This window comes from Perognathus longimembris, chromosome 12 (assembly GCF_023159225.1).
Source record: "Perognathus longimembris pacificus isolate PPM17 chromosome 12, ASM2315922v1, whole genome shotgun sequence".
NCBI classification, from domain to species: Eukaryota; Metazoa; Chordata; class Mammalia; order Rodentia; family Heteromyidae; genus Perognathus; species Perognathus longimembris.
Window position 1 is genome coordinate 58,628,847 of NC_063172.1, and position 14,663 is coordinate 58,643,509.

The following is a 14,663-nucleotide window of genomic DNA, read 5'->3' on the forward strand; positions in this document are numbered from 1 at the left end:
TTGAACTCTGGACCTGGGTAGTGTCTCTGAGCTCTTCAGCTTAAGGATAGCATTCTACCACTTGTGCCACAGCACCACTTCTGATTTTCTGGTGGTTAACTGGAGATGAGAATCTCATGGGCTGGATAATATGGTAGTTTTATGTCAGTTTTGGGGGGGAACCTCCATACTATTTTCCAGAATGGAATGGGTGAGCAAGTTTACATTTGCACTGGCAGTGTAATAGAGTTTCCTTTTGGTTGCATCCTTGCCAGAATCTGTTATTAGTTGTTTTTGTGCTAATGGCTATTCTAATTGGGATGAGGTGGAATCTTAGTGTTGTTTTGATTTGCTTTTCCTTTATGGTCAGACTTGTAGACATTTCTTCATGTGTCTATTGGCCATTTCACTTCTTCTTCTAAGAAGACTCTAGCTCATTTGCCCATTTATTATTTAGGTTGTTGAGTTTTTGAGGATTTATTTTTTAAATTGTCTGTACACTAGGCCATTGTCTAATGTGTAGCTGGAAAAAAGTCTTCTCGTGCTCTGTGGCTGTCTTTTTAGCTCATTGCCTATATACTTTTCCATGCAGAAATGTCTTATTGTACTTTTGGATCTTTGGGCAGTTCCTTCTTGTGCCAGTGAGCCCTGTTTCTCCCACTCCTTCCTGTAATACTTTCATGGTGTCATGTCTTACTTGAAGGTCTTTGATCCATTTTGAATTGGTACTGATGCAAGGTCATAGAAAAGGTGATAGAGAAGGGTCCAGTTTCAATTTTGTTGAAGAGGCTGTCTTTCTTCTAGCATGGATTTTTTTTTCTTATTGAATATTACATTGCTACAGGTCTGTGGTTTATTTGTGGGTCTTCTATTCTGTTCCATGGTTTTTGGGCCAGTACCAAGTTGTTTTCATTACTATACCTCTGTAGTAGAGTTTCAAATTTGGTATTTTTATACCTCCAGTATTACTTTTTCTTCTAAGGATTTCTTTTGTGACTCAGGGCATTTTATGGTTCCATCTGAAATTTTGGATTGCTTTCTCTATCAGGATAAAATATAATGGTGGGACCTTAATGATAAACATCTTGAATAAGAGCCAGTTCTACCTGTGGGAGATTTCTTTAGGTCTTTGTGACAGAAGTGCCTGTTTTAGTACATCATCAGATAAAATGAACACCCATAGCGTCTCTAAGGACAAAAACATGCTATTTTGTACTTGTGTCTTTGCAAATCACGTATGAAATGCTTTAGGCCACTGAGACTGAGAGTGTATAATGATTTACAATTGGTCAATTTACTTGTCCCTAGTGGTCATCCATGAGAATTTCTTATAAGTCAATAAACTTACAATAAAGTGATGTTTGATGAAATTGGGCAATTACATGATCTATAGTTTTCTGTGAAATAATTAGGGAAAGTAAAATGTTGCTAAAGAGCTCTCTAGAAGTCCCCTCTATTCCTAAGCTTATCACCATCTTCAGCTTCTCCCTCTTCAATATCTCACCCAGAGACTGAAACTCCACAGGCATTTTACGGGAACAGTTCTTATCTTTTTCATAATTGAAAAGTGATGATGCATTATTTTATCCAATTCTAACAAAAGCCCAGCTGAATTTGTTACCAAATATAAAACAGAAAATTAGCCCATCAAAAATGACAGTGGTAAACTTCACCATAGATTTATTTTCTGATTCAAAACCCAATAATCAACTGACCTCTATGTATGTGACCTGCATCTTTAGACTTACTCCATCAGGGATAAAAATAGGAAAAAGAAATTGTGTCTATATTGAATATGGACAGATTTTTAAAATTCTATTATTTCATAAACAATATAGTAGAACTCCTATTTACATAGCATTTGCACTGAATTGGGTATTTTAAGTGTTCTAGAGATGGTTTGGAGTTTGTATAAGGAGAGTGTTAATTGGTAGATTACATATAAATACTACTTGACTATATCTAAGGGTTTTTAGTGCTACAGACTTAGGTACTTCAGGGGGTTCTGGAATCAACTGTCAATAGATACCTTAAATTTTTTTCTGACTTAGTCAATCATGATGTTAAACACCTGTAATTCTAGATACTCAGGCAGCTAACAATGAGAGAATGGTGATTTGATGCTAACCTGGGAAAAAAAGTTTAGAAGTGCTCATTTCAATACTAAAAAAACCCACCACCACCACCACCACCACAAAAATCCCCAACACCTGGGCATGCAGACGTACACATGTCTCCTCAAGTACTTAAGTAGCATAAATAGGAGGACCATGGTCCAGGTCATCCTGGGCATAAATTCAACACCATATTTGAAAAAAAATGGCCAGAAGTGTGACTCAAGTGTTAGAACGTCTGCCCAGCAACAGTTCAGAGCCATGAGTTCATATCCAAGTATAGTCAAAACAATGAGAATAACAACAAAAATCCTTCTGATTTATTGCATAAGCAAAAGAATCTGGGACAGTCACTTTATAGAAATACTTTAGATCATTCTAGAACTTTTTTAGAGATGGGACCCAAGAAATACTGTGTCACTGAAACCATTTTATTACTTTCTTTTGTTTAAATGAATATTGAGAACCAATTGTTGAAAAAAGGTTCCTGGTGTAGAATTGAAACTATTCTGTTTCAGTGAGGCTTTTGTTTTTATCTATCTGTCATTTACCTATCTGCATAAGTTACATGGCCTTTGGAGAATCCTCTCATATTTACCAATTTATGTGTGAAAATATGTACATGACCATATATGCATACATTTGCTTTATATATGTGTGAAGTATATATTTGTACATGTGTTTGAAATTATGGCTTGGTTTCTCTTTTAAACAATAGGCATTTTAGGTCTGCAAAAACCCACTCCAATTATATTTCATCAGTATTTTGTATCAATATTTACAGAAATATGATTTACTTATTTGAGGAGCCAAAGAGAAACTAGATTTTTCTATGACTTTATAGAAGGCAAGCACTAATTTTTTTTTTTTTTTTTTTGCCAGTCCTGGGCCTTGGACTCAGGGCCTGTGCACTGCCCCTGGCTTCTTTTTGCTCAAGGCTAGCACTCTGCCACTTGAGCCACAGCGCCCCTTCTGGCCGTTTTCTATATATGTGGTGCTGGGGAATTGAACCCAGGGCTTCATGTATAGAAGGCAAGCCCTCTATGTCTTTATATTAAGCCATAAAATATTTAATGTATTTCTATCTTTGAGGTTCCATGTCTAAATTTATTAAACTTAGCATTGTGTTGATTCAAATGTCAAACTATGAAGATGGGTGAATGCATAGTTTGAGTGCTTAGTTTCTAGTTTTCCCTCTTTCTGAAGAAGTGAGTTTGAAAATACAATTGGATTCTATATTGCATGACGTCACTGGCCATTCCCAATAAGACTCAGTATCCTTAAAGATGGAGCACAATAGTCTTTGTCTCTTTTCTTTTTTTTTTTTTTTTTGCAGAACATAAATCATATATTGACATTTTGCCAAGAGCAAGGAATCTATTTCTGGATAACTATTTATAATATCATTTAGTTATACAGAAAAAATGTGAGGTCATGAAGTCACAGGCATTTTTCACCGTCATGTATGATTAAATTGCAAGATTAGCCTTTTCCAATTTTTTGTCACTTGTTAAAAGTTGAATGGTTTCCTATTAAAATTATTTCAAGTTCAATTACAGCAGTATGAATCTATTGAAAATAGTGCCCCAATGAAGAACTAACTCATTATTTGAATAAGAAAGGACCAGGATATAGGATAGTGTCTGACTTAGGCAAAATGAAGTGTATCCAATACCTGTCCAGAAACAAGCTGGTCAGCATCTAAGTGAAGCAATTAGGAGATAATTTTGGACTTTGAGTGCAGTGAGGTTAATAGATTGGCAGGAATGTCCTTGGAGACTTCAGACCACACCAGAGCAAAAAGGCCCTTTCAGGGCAAGAGCTCCCTCTTGGAGGTTTTGGAGTTTGGGCAGACAAACCTGAGGTGGGTGGTGTACTCTAAAACAGTGTAGTCAATGTACACTGGGATGCAAGACAAGTAGATTTCTTTGAGGAAGACAAACAATCTTGAATGGTCAACTAAAAGTGTCATCAGGCCAGAGCAAGTCCCTCTGACAGAGCCTGGATTGAGCTGTATGTGGTCTGTCTTAAAAAAACTAGCAGTTTCTAAACCACGACAGACTCATCCCCCCCTCCCCATAAACATGGCTTCAGAATAGAGACACACAAATCCAGACCCAAAGCTTGACAGCTGTAAGTCTGATGGCATAGGTCCTAGCCCTCTTTTGAAGGCCTGAGAATCTGGAGCTTTGGGGAGAAGACCCATTGTCTCAGCTCAAGCAGGCAGGCAGGCAGCCAATCAAGATCTCCTTGGCATTTTGCTCTACTAAAGTCTTCAGTATGTTGGAATGTTACCTTTACAAAAGGGAAGGCTCTGTGCTTCATACAGTCCACCAGTTGAAATAGTCATCTCAACCAGAAGACCCTTATAGACACACTGAGAAATAATATTGAAGTATATAGCGGAGACTCTCATGATTCAAAATGATGTATAAAATTAACCATCTCATCAATAGCAGCATGGGGGTTTTAGAATTCTTATAATAAATTTTGTTTACATCCTTCTAAACTGTGAACAAATCACTAACATCTCAGGAAGTTTGTATTGGCTTTCATAGAGGATTTGCTAAAGTTATTCTTCATCTAAAGAAAAATACAAAATGTGTATATTTAATATTTTTGTCAATACCTTTAAATATCAAGGCACTTGCTTTTTTCTGCTTCAGTCATTTCATTCCTTATATTGAGGCTTATGTTTAGTCTGTCATACTGAGTAATCATTTAGTCTTAGACTGTGTCTTGGTTTTTCACAGGGTATCTGATCTTGTATTTTTCTTCTTCAAAGAAAAGGGAAATAATGCAAAAATGGTTTTTATTTAGAATATGACAGTGATCAAAAATATAAAATCTTCTTTATCTGTATAATATGTTATTACATATATTGCTTGTATAAATATTGTTTATATAAATACTCATTCCAAAACATTTATATCACTTTCCAACCTCGACTTCTGGCCAAGATGGAGTAATAGACACCATGTATACGTTCTTTCTTGAAACAATCAAATAGTTTTAAGCTACTTGGCACCAGGCAATGAAGGACAATGATTCCTGAAAAATGGGAAGCAATAGGGCACATACACCAATTGCCTCAGTACTAAAACTAGAGTTTTTAGATCTCAGACCCACACTTCAGAATTTTACAAGTAAGGTCCAGCCACTTGCCCCTATATGCCGAATAGAGACATAGCAAAAGGCTGAGAAAGAAATATCAATTATACATCAGCTATAGGAAGACAGAACTCCACTACGTCAGGGTACAGTCACAAGCTATATATCCTTGAATAGACAGGGAGATTCTAGGTCACTGGTTGGGACTGATGCATCATTTTTCAATCTGTTTGGGGGAAGGTTCTGGAGAAGTTGGGGTTGTCAGCATTAATCAGGATAAATAAACCATCATTGCTGGTAGGTGGGCTGTCCTGAGGAAGCTCAATTGTTCCTTATGAGTAGATTTGATCCCCATAGAGATGTCACTGATCTGTGATCAATACTGTCCTTCCTAGGTTCAAGGTGATTTTAAAGGGACAGCAAAGACAATGGTTTAGAGAAAAGACAATCATACAAAAGGCCACAGTGATGCCAAGATTTCTTCCTGATTATATTCCCAGGAAAAGCAGCTTCTAAACATTCTGCCTTAAGGAAGAAACCATAGTGCACTGGAAAGAACATTGGAATACTCTAACAGAGGTTGGGAATGGAGCTGATAGGTGGAATGTCCAAATGTACTATAATTTCAGGACTCATATCTTTTAAAAAGAAAGCATTTAGATGACTTTAGAAAGTTTTGCTTTGCTTTATTATTGTCTTGCATAAATTATTGCTTAGATTTATGGATTATGAGTTTGACCACCTCCTATATTATGAAACATTAGAAAGATATTTTTTTGTTTGTTTTTTGCCACTTGGAGCTTGAACTCAGGACCTGAGCACTGTTTCTGGTTTCTTCTTTTTGCTCAAGGCTAGCACTCTGCCACTTGAGCCACAGTGCCACTTCTGGCCTTTTCTATATATGTGGTGCTGAGGACTCGAACACAGGGCTTCATATATACAAGACAAGCACTCTTGACAGTAGGCTATATTCCCAGCCCCTCTATTTAAAAATTGTTTATAATATTTAGTATGTTTTTATTTGCATATATATATATATTTTGGGGGGGGGGCGGTCCTGGGCCTTGGACTCAGGGCCTGAGCACTGTCCCTGGCTTCCTTTTTTTGCTCAAGGCTAGCACTCTGCCACTTGAGCCACAGCGCCACTTCTGGCCGTTTTCTGTATATGTGGTGCTGGGGAATCGAACCCAGGGCCTCATGTATACGAGGCAAGCTCTCTTGCCACTAGGCCATATCCCCAGCCCCTATTTGCATATTTTCTTTAAGGCATTTTTCCATTGCTCATTCTGTCATAATTCAATATTGTAACACCTAATATTCCTAGGAGAGTGAGCTAGTTGGTGAAATAAAGTTTAAATAATGGGATTAGAATTGGTGTTGCTTAGATGATTATTATAATCACAAATGTACCAGTAATTGAATGCCAAAGAATGTCAGGAAAATTAAGAAGTTGCATAGACTTCATTTCCACAAATGGGCAATCTCCTCTGTAATTTAAAGTTTATGACATGATCTTGGTATGGTATTAATGTGAGCCATTTAGATATAAATATCATTTCAATGTTGCTCTTAGTTACTTATGCACAATTCTAGGGCATAATTATGTCCTCAAAGCCTGGTATTTGGCTTTCATAATTTCCTTCATATGTCATTTAGTGATAAGCTGTACAGAGCTTATCCAGAGAGCTATCCATCTCTTTAATCTCTCTCATTGAGAGTCTACTTAATTTGAGGTCTGTGGGTCAGTTGAGTATTTCCTTAGCTTTATACATTGATGAAAAATGTCCTATGAAACTCTAAGGAGAAAGGGTCCAGCTCTTTCTTACCTTCACTCTCATGCCCAGCAACAGCCCATGTCTTCACCTGGACAGTGAGAAGTCTAAAGGAGTTTATTCAGGCCAAGGGTACATGGAGAATTTAGCTTGGATAAATATCCTGGAAGAAAGTAACTTAGTCTTGTGATGCTGCTACTCCAACGGCCTTTGTTCCACTTCCTTCTCATGTACATGGATTTATGTCACCTTGGCCCAGGGTATGGGTTTGACCAAAGCCCAAGAATTACTGATCTCTGTCTACTGGTTCTCATCTTGAAAAATAGGCAAGGAAATCATGTAGTTAAAACAAAACTGAATCAGCTATTGTATTGCTAAAGGTGAAAAAGGTCAACAGAATTTTGATTCATTTTCCAAAGGGATAATTTATGAATCTTTTGAAGTGCAGAGTTTTAAGATACATTGATCAGCTGCAGAACTCTTAGGTGTACTCACTACCTTACATATGTAACTGGAACCCCTCTGTACATCACCTTGACAATAAAATTAAAGTTAAAAACTTTTTTAAAAAGAAATACTTAAGTGAGGCTCCTGTCATATATTTGTTTTGTCTTGGTTAATTTGTCTCCACTGAAACTGTTGTTCCATCTCCCTGTTTTCTGCTATTTAGCTTCCCTTCCTTCTCATTTCTGTACTTCCTTTTTGAGGAAGCATTTTGCATTTTATTTCCTAGCTTTCACTTATCTTTTGATTAAATCACCAGGGAACACTATCAAAAGTCTTTAAGTCTCACTCTGAGCTGAGACAATGGAGTGGGCCTTCTCTTGTCTGTAAACAAATATTAATTTGATTGAAGTTTAAATTAAAAGTGTATTCGTGAATTACTTTGCAATATCATCTTTGGTATGTAAGTCCTAGAGAATTTTTTTTAATAAAACTCATGTTGTATCTTCAACTTATTGGTCTTGATACTTTCTAATTGCTATTAACACCTTACCACTGATTAGGATACTATCTAGTAAAACAATGTCTTTTATTATAATGTAGATATTATTATAATGTAGAAAGTCTCAATAAATTCCACATCTAGATCAATGAGCAGCATGTACAGATATCAAGTGCTATGCAAATATATAAAAAAAATACTGAGCCTAACAGAGCCAGGCTTGTCCATAAATTATACTGACATTTATACATGAGCATCTCACTACTGAAGCGGATTCTACAGTCGATACCAGGTGGTCATATGCAGTGCACATACTCAGGGGAAAATGTTCGCACTGAATAAGAGCACACTGGAAGTGTGGGGAAATCAAACATTTGGAAATAAAGAGCAAGTGTCTTTACCTAGTCAGAATCAAGCATGTTTTGAATGAAGGTAGATGGTGTTGTTGAATCATACATTCATCAAGCCATTCAGCATGGTGTCATTTAAGTCATTTTCAGTCCATTAGTGATGGGTATCTAGTTGTCTGTCCCTCGTTCTGCCACTATTTCATGACACTATGACTGCAGTGTGCCAGTTCCCTCCACTCACATAACCTTCTTGGTACCATAAGGAACCAACATATGACGTACTGTGAAGTCTCTAAGAGAACAGTTGCAGGAAAAGGTTTTACACTTCATCTCTGTAGCTCTTATCTAGGTATACTAGAGAGACACTTCCTGGACAACCTGGAAGAGTGTAGATTATTCTTCCTACTTTCTTCACATCAGCATTTTCCCTATTGTTCAAGGATCCTCTTGAATGACCTTTTCTCACCCAAAGCTCATGGTCACGGTTCTGACACATGATCAAGTAATAAATAATATGAGAGCAAAGAAGCCTGGGAGTAGGGCTCAAGTCATAGAGTACTTACCTAGCAAGTGAGGGTCCTGAGTTCAAACCCCAGTTCTGTCAGAAAAAAATAATAAAATAAAATCCATCACATCACTGCAGTACCTTTTTATACTCTGTCTTTCCAAGGAATATAAACCACCACTGTGCAGGCGTTTGCTTTGTGTCTTCTCCATTAAGTTCTAGGAGGATAGTAATCATATCATGGCTCTATCTCCAGAACCTCACTTGTACTTAGTGCATAGTAGGCCCTTGAATTCAGGTTTGTTGAATAATATAAGTGCCTGAATTAGTTCTTCAGGACTGCCTTAGAGTGGGGACAAACTGGGTGGCTTGAATAGAGGAATTTTGCCTTCCCAAAGTTGTGGAGACTGGACATCTGAGTTCAGAGCACTGGGAGCATTGGCTTATCGATGATATCTTTATGTCCATATTACCTTCTCCTTGTATGTCTGTCCATCTCTACATTTCTTCTTATAGCAACATAAAACACATTGGGCTATGGTCCACCTTTGTGGCCTCATTTTACCTAAATTTCTCTTATCTCTCACCACAATTACATTCTTAGGTACCAAAAGTAAAGATTTGTACATACAAGAAGGTTTTTTGTTTGTTTGTTTGTTTTTTTGCGTGGGTGGAGGGCACAATTCAGCCCATGACAATGCCTTCTATGGTGGACTTAACACCATTATTCCTACCTGATGTAGTCAGAAAACTACATCAATGATTAAATTCTGCATTCTAATTGCTGATAAAACTGTACTCATAGTTCTAAGCTTAGTTTGGGAAAAGGAGGCATTTGGAATTTGGATAACTTCCTTAACTTAGGCTACTTCCTTGTTATGGATATGTTTACACATATGCATTGATATGTATACGTACTTGTGGGAAGTATAGATAAATATCTCTGTAATAAGAAAATACACATATGCACAAATATACTTGTAGCATAGCAAGTAAACCATCTAAAATGAGTGTGTTTGACAGCTAAGCACTAACTATTATTCTAGGCTATATCTATTCTACCCACTCAGTGGTGAGGAAATTAGAAGCCATGGACTATTGAAAATGAAATATATTTAATACTTTTCCTATTATAGGAAGGCATGATTAGTCAAGCATTCACAAAGAGAAGTCACATGGAGGATGGACATTTGCTCACTGATCAAGTGGTACTGTTAAATATGAAAGGTCAGAAGAAATGAACCATCCTTTCCCTGGGACAGGATAGAGTGACTAACTTACCAATGCCCAGAAAGTATGAACAACTCTCAGTGATAAGAAGCACTGTACATGGTTGAATGCATAAGGAACTCCATGTGATTTCCTATAGGCTAAGGAGCATGTTTTGGATTCTGAAATGTAGAACATAGGCAATAAGATGTGAGCATCCTTTTCTAATAGAACTGAAACTTCGGTATGATGGCCATGTGGGGACAAGTGCTGATTAAAGTGGTAGATGTTTTGTTGGAAGATAGGAGAACTTCCTTTTATCTTGCACAATGTATTTTGGAGCTCAGCCTAGAATTCAAGAATGCATGGCTAAATCAAGCTGATTAACATGTTACCTCATAGAGTTAATTTAAAAAATCTATTCTCAGCAATTTTAGAGAAGACAGTTCATGGTTATTCACTGCAATCACCATGTTGTACAATATAGATCTTGAACCCATTCTTTGAGTCTAACTGAATGTATAACTGTATACAATATTTACAACTGTATCCTTTGACCTTCAGCATTTTAGAGGCCTAGGATGCACTGCAGTTTAGTTTTAAGAGCATTCTCTGGGACTTAAAAATTCCTTGTGAAAGCTGGATCTAGTGGCCTTGAGAATAATATTGCCTTCAACTTCTCCCCAAAGACTGTTGATCTATTTTACCAGAAGGCAAAGATTTAATACTTATGAGAAATTCTTTCTGGGCAGCATAATTACAGGGTTATCATTGCTTCTAGGCTGCACATAATAACAGAAGTCCATTAAGGATTTGGCAATTTTCTCCAGCTTTTGTTGTATGACCTAAATTCTGCTATCACTCTGGCCCAAGTCTTGACCTTGGAAATATTCCTCAGAATATAGATATGATGATTAAGAACATTACCAGGGTGAAATAGTTCAAATATACAGTCTTTGTGCAGTCATTTAAAGTGTTGAATTATTAAATTCCAAAGGCAGCTTTCTCATTGAAAGTATAATTTCAGTGTTGACACATTTTAACATCATTTTGTGGGTGGAAGCATGTGTGAGTCAAATTCATTTTCGAAAACCCCCTGTCATTCTGGAATCCAACCAATAATTTCTGAGGATCTTTTTAGTGTTCATGGGCAGGCTTCCACAGCTGGGGGCAAACCTCAGAGGCATGGAGAAGTCAGAGCGCATTCTCCTTCCAGCAGGCGTCTCAGGCCCAGCTGAGTACAGTCCACAACAGTCCTGGTAAACACCTGGACGTGTCATGCTTCGAATATGTAATGCCCCACAGGCTTTTGTATCAAATGCTTGGTCTCCGGCTGGTAACATTATTTTTGGAGAAGATTTGAGCTTGAGGATGTGGAATCTGGCAACGAGGTTACAGGATTTGTGACTTCAAAGTTTAGACCTGGTTCCTAGTTCCCAGTGCCTTCCTCTCTGCTGTGATGTGATGTGAGAGGCCTTTGGCACATGCTCCATCACCTAATGATGGGCCCTGAATTAATAAAGCTGAAGACTACTGACTAAACTTGAGCCCCAAATCCCTTCCTCCATTGAAGTTGCCCTCCCAGGTATTTTGTTCACAGTGGTGCAAAGCTAATTAACACAGTAGCATCCAAGTTACCTGTGAGGAAGCAGAAAGGGTTCCTCTGCACCTGTCAATCTTACCTTCACGGGAGAAGTCACTCAGCTCTCCGTTCCGTGCACTGTGTTCCTAAGCTAGGATCTGTTGCAGGTCAGGGGCATTTGCTGCTGTATGATTGAGGATATTTTCAATTTACGATTGGATTTGGGGACTCAGGGCGTCTGTATTCTCAATGACAGTACATCACCTGGAGTGAATGCTCACACTAAATAGACAATGCATATGCGACAAAGTGTTAATAGGAGATGAAGACAAAGTAAATCTGAAACTGCAAACTCAACAGTTACTCAGAACAGTAGAACAAATTTTAGCTAGCATTTGAATATGGGACCACATGCCATAGGTGACTATTGCTAACATCACAGTACAATTGATATTCAGAGCAGTTTTTGCAGATCCTTCACAGATTCTGTGGTGCCTATCTGTTAGGAAGTGTTATTTAAATCAGCAGATGAAAAGAAAGAGATCTCCATAAGAAAGTAAATAAAGATTATAGAAAGAGCCTCTACTCACAGATGTAATCACTTACTTCCATAATTAAATCACTGTGAACTAATTAAAACTTGAATCTAAAGCTTCACTCCAAAAATGAAGTATATAATATTTACAACTGTAGGAGGTTGCCAAAATTATTTCTTACAGAAAATCTATGAAAAATTTGTTTCAAATGTTGCTTTATATTATATTTTCATAAGGGCATGAAATATAAATATTAAGCATCAGCTAATAATCACTTTTGGGGGGCTGGGGATATAGCCTAGTGGCAAGAGTGCCTGCCTCGGATACATGAGGCCCTAGGTTCGATTCCCCAGCACCACATATACAGAAAACGGCCAGAAGCGGCGCTGTGGCTCAAGTGGCAGAGTGCTAGCCTTGAGCGGGAAGAAGCCAGGGACAGTGCTCAGGCCCTGAGTCCAAGGCCCAGGACTGGCCAAAAAAAAAAAAAAAAAAAAAAATCACTTTTGGATTATATGTAATATGGTACCTACAAAAATGTAAAGAAATGAAATAATAGATACTGGGAGATAATGAAATTATATCTTAAAATTACTCAAGCTGGGAATATGGCCTAGTGGTAGAGTGCTTGCTTCATATACATGAAGCCCTAGGTGCGAGTCCTCAGCACCACATATATAGAAAAAGTCAGAAGTGGCTCTCTGGCTCAAGTGGCAGAGTGCTAGCCTTGGACAAAAAGAAGCCAGGGACAGTGCTCAGGCCCTGAGTCCAAGGCCCAGGACTGGCAAAAAAAAAATTACTCAAAAATTATTGATTATTTTTCCAGGAAGATGGAAGATAGTCACTTCAAATAATAGTATAATTAATTAAAAATTAAAAATAATTATCCAACTAGGCACCTGTGGCTCATGCCTATAATTCTAGCTATTCAAGAGGCTGAGATCTACGCATCCCATTTTGAAGTCAGCCAGGGACCTGTGAGACCATCATCTCCAATTAACTACCCAAAAAGGCAGAAGTGCAGCTGAGGCTCTGGTTTTTTTTTTTCTTTCTTCTTCTTCTCACTGACTGGTACATGTTAGATATATCTCAGAAACAACACATATAGTGCCTCAAGTGGACCTCCACTTGGCAAGGAAACTCTTTTCAAGCTAAAATCCACCTTCAGGTTAGGGATGACATATAAACTAATCTTAAATTTGAAAATTACTAAAGGTATATTTAGGTGAACTATGTTGTTAAGCATTTTTCCTTTCTGTCTAGTCTGTCTGAATCATAAGTTTTGTTTACAAAAGCAAATATGCAAAGGACAAACTCCTCTTGCTGCTTTTATTCTATATATGGTCACTCTTGCTCACTCTATCTTTAGGGGAGATAGTATGGGCAATTCATTAGGCATTATATAGGGAACTGAAAGCAATTGTTTTTTTCCCTTCAGAAATATGTGTCTACTAGCTAGAAAGACACACATACATAATTTTAAATAAATAAAATAATATAGTAAATACAAGTATACTAAATTCAAACAGAGGAAAAGCTCTTTGACAGGATGTCAATTACATGTGCGTGTACGTGTGTGTGTGTGTGTGTGTGTGTGTGTGCATGTGCCCACACAAAGGAAGAAATGAGCTTGGAATATTGATTGAGAAGAACATGAATTAAAACCAGAATGTTCAGATACTGATCTAGGGGTTAACATCTGATTAATACTAAGGAAAGATTTCAGAAGGAGTTATGAGTGATGAGAATTGAGATTGGTCTTGCTCATGTGAAAATTGTGATATAAAATATTCATCATTAAGCCTCTCACAATAAGTCTCATTGTAAGTGTTCACAAATTATACAGATAGTCCTTAACTTAATGATGATTTGTTTTAATGATTTTTTTTAGCTTTACACTGTGTAAAAGCAGTACATACATTCAACAGAAACTGTACTTTGAATATTGAATTTAGAGCTTTCAATGTATAGTCTGGTCCCTTTTCATGATGGTGGGCTGCATTACTACTGCGCTAAGGTCCTGAGTGGGTTAAGAATATCACATGCACGTTCTAATTGTGACATTTTTAATCTATTATGGATATATTGGGCTGTAACTACATTATAATTTAAGGACCACCCACATTTATCTTTAAAAATGGATCAGAAAAAAGTATAAAAATCCACGAAAGTCCAAAAGAGTTTCATTTGTGTTGATTGTATTTGGGGGCATTGTGGGGCTTCTTAGAAGCATCCGTATAGAAGAAGACTAATGACAGAAAGTCAGAGCAGGGCAATGATTTTTTCATATGGGGTAAATACAGAAAGGCAATGTTGGGGTTGTGTCGCCTATGACTTCCCTGGGAACAGTTGACTCTTTCTGCACTGAGCTGTACCGGGACAATTGTGCTTACAGACCCATTTATCAACGTTTCTAAAACTTCTTACCCTTACCTCTATCATAGATAAGAAGTGATAATTGCCTTTGTCATGAACGTAGGAACAGGATGAGTTGCCTAATCTGCTACTGTTAAATTCCTGGAAGCAATGACAACATGTGCTAGGTAGACACTGTTTATCTTT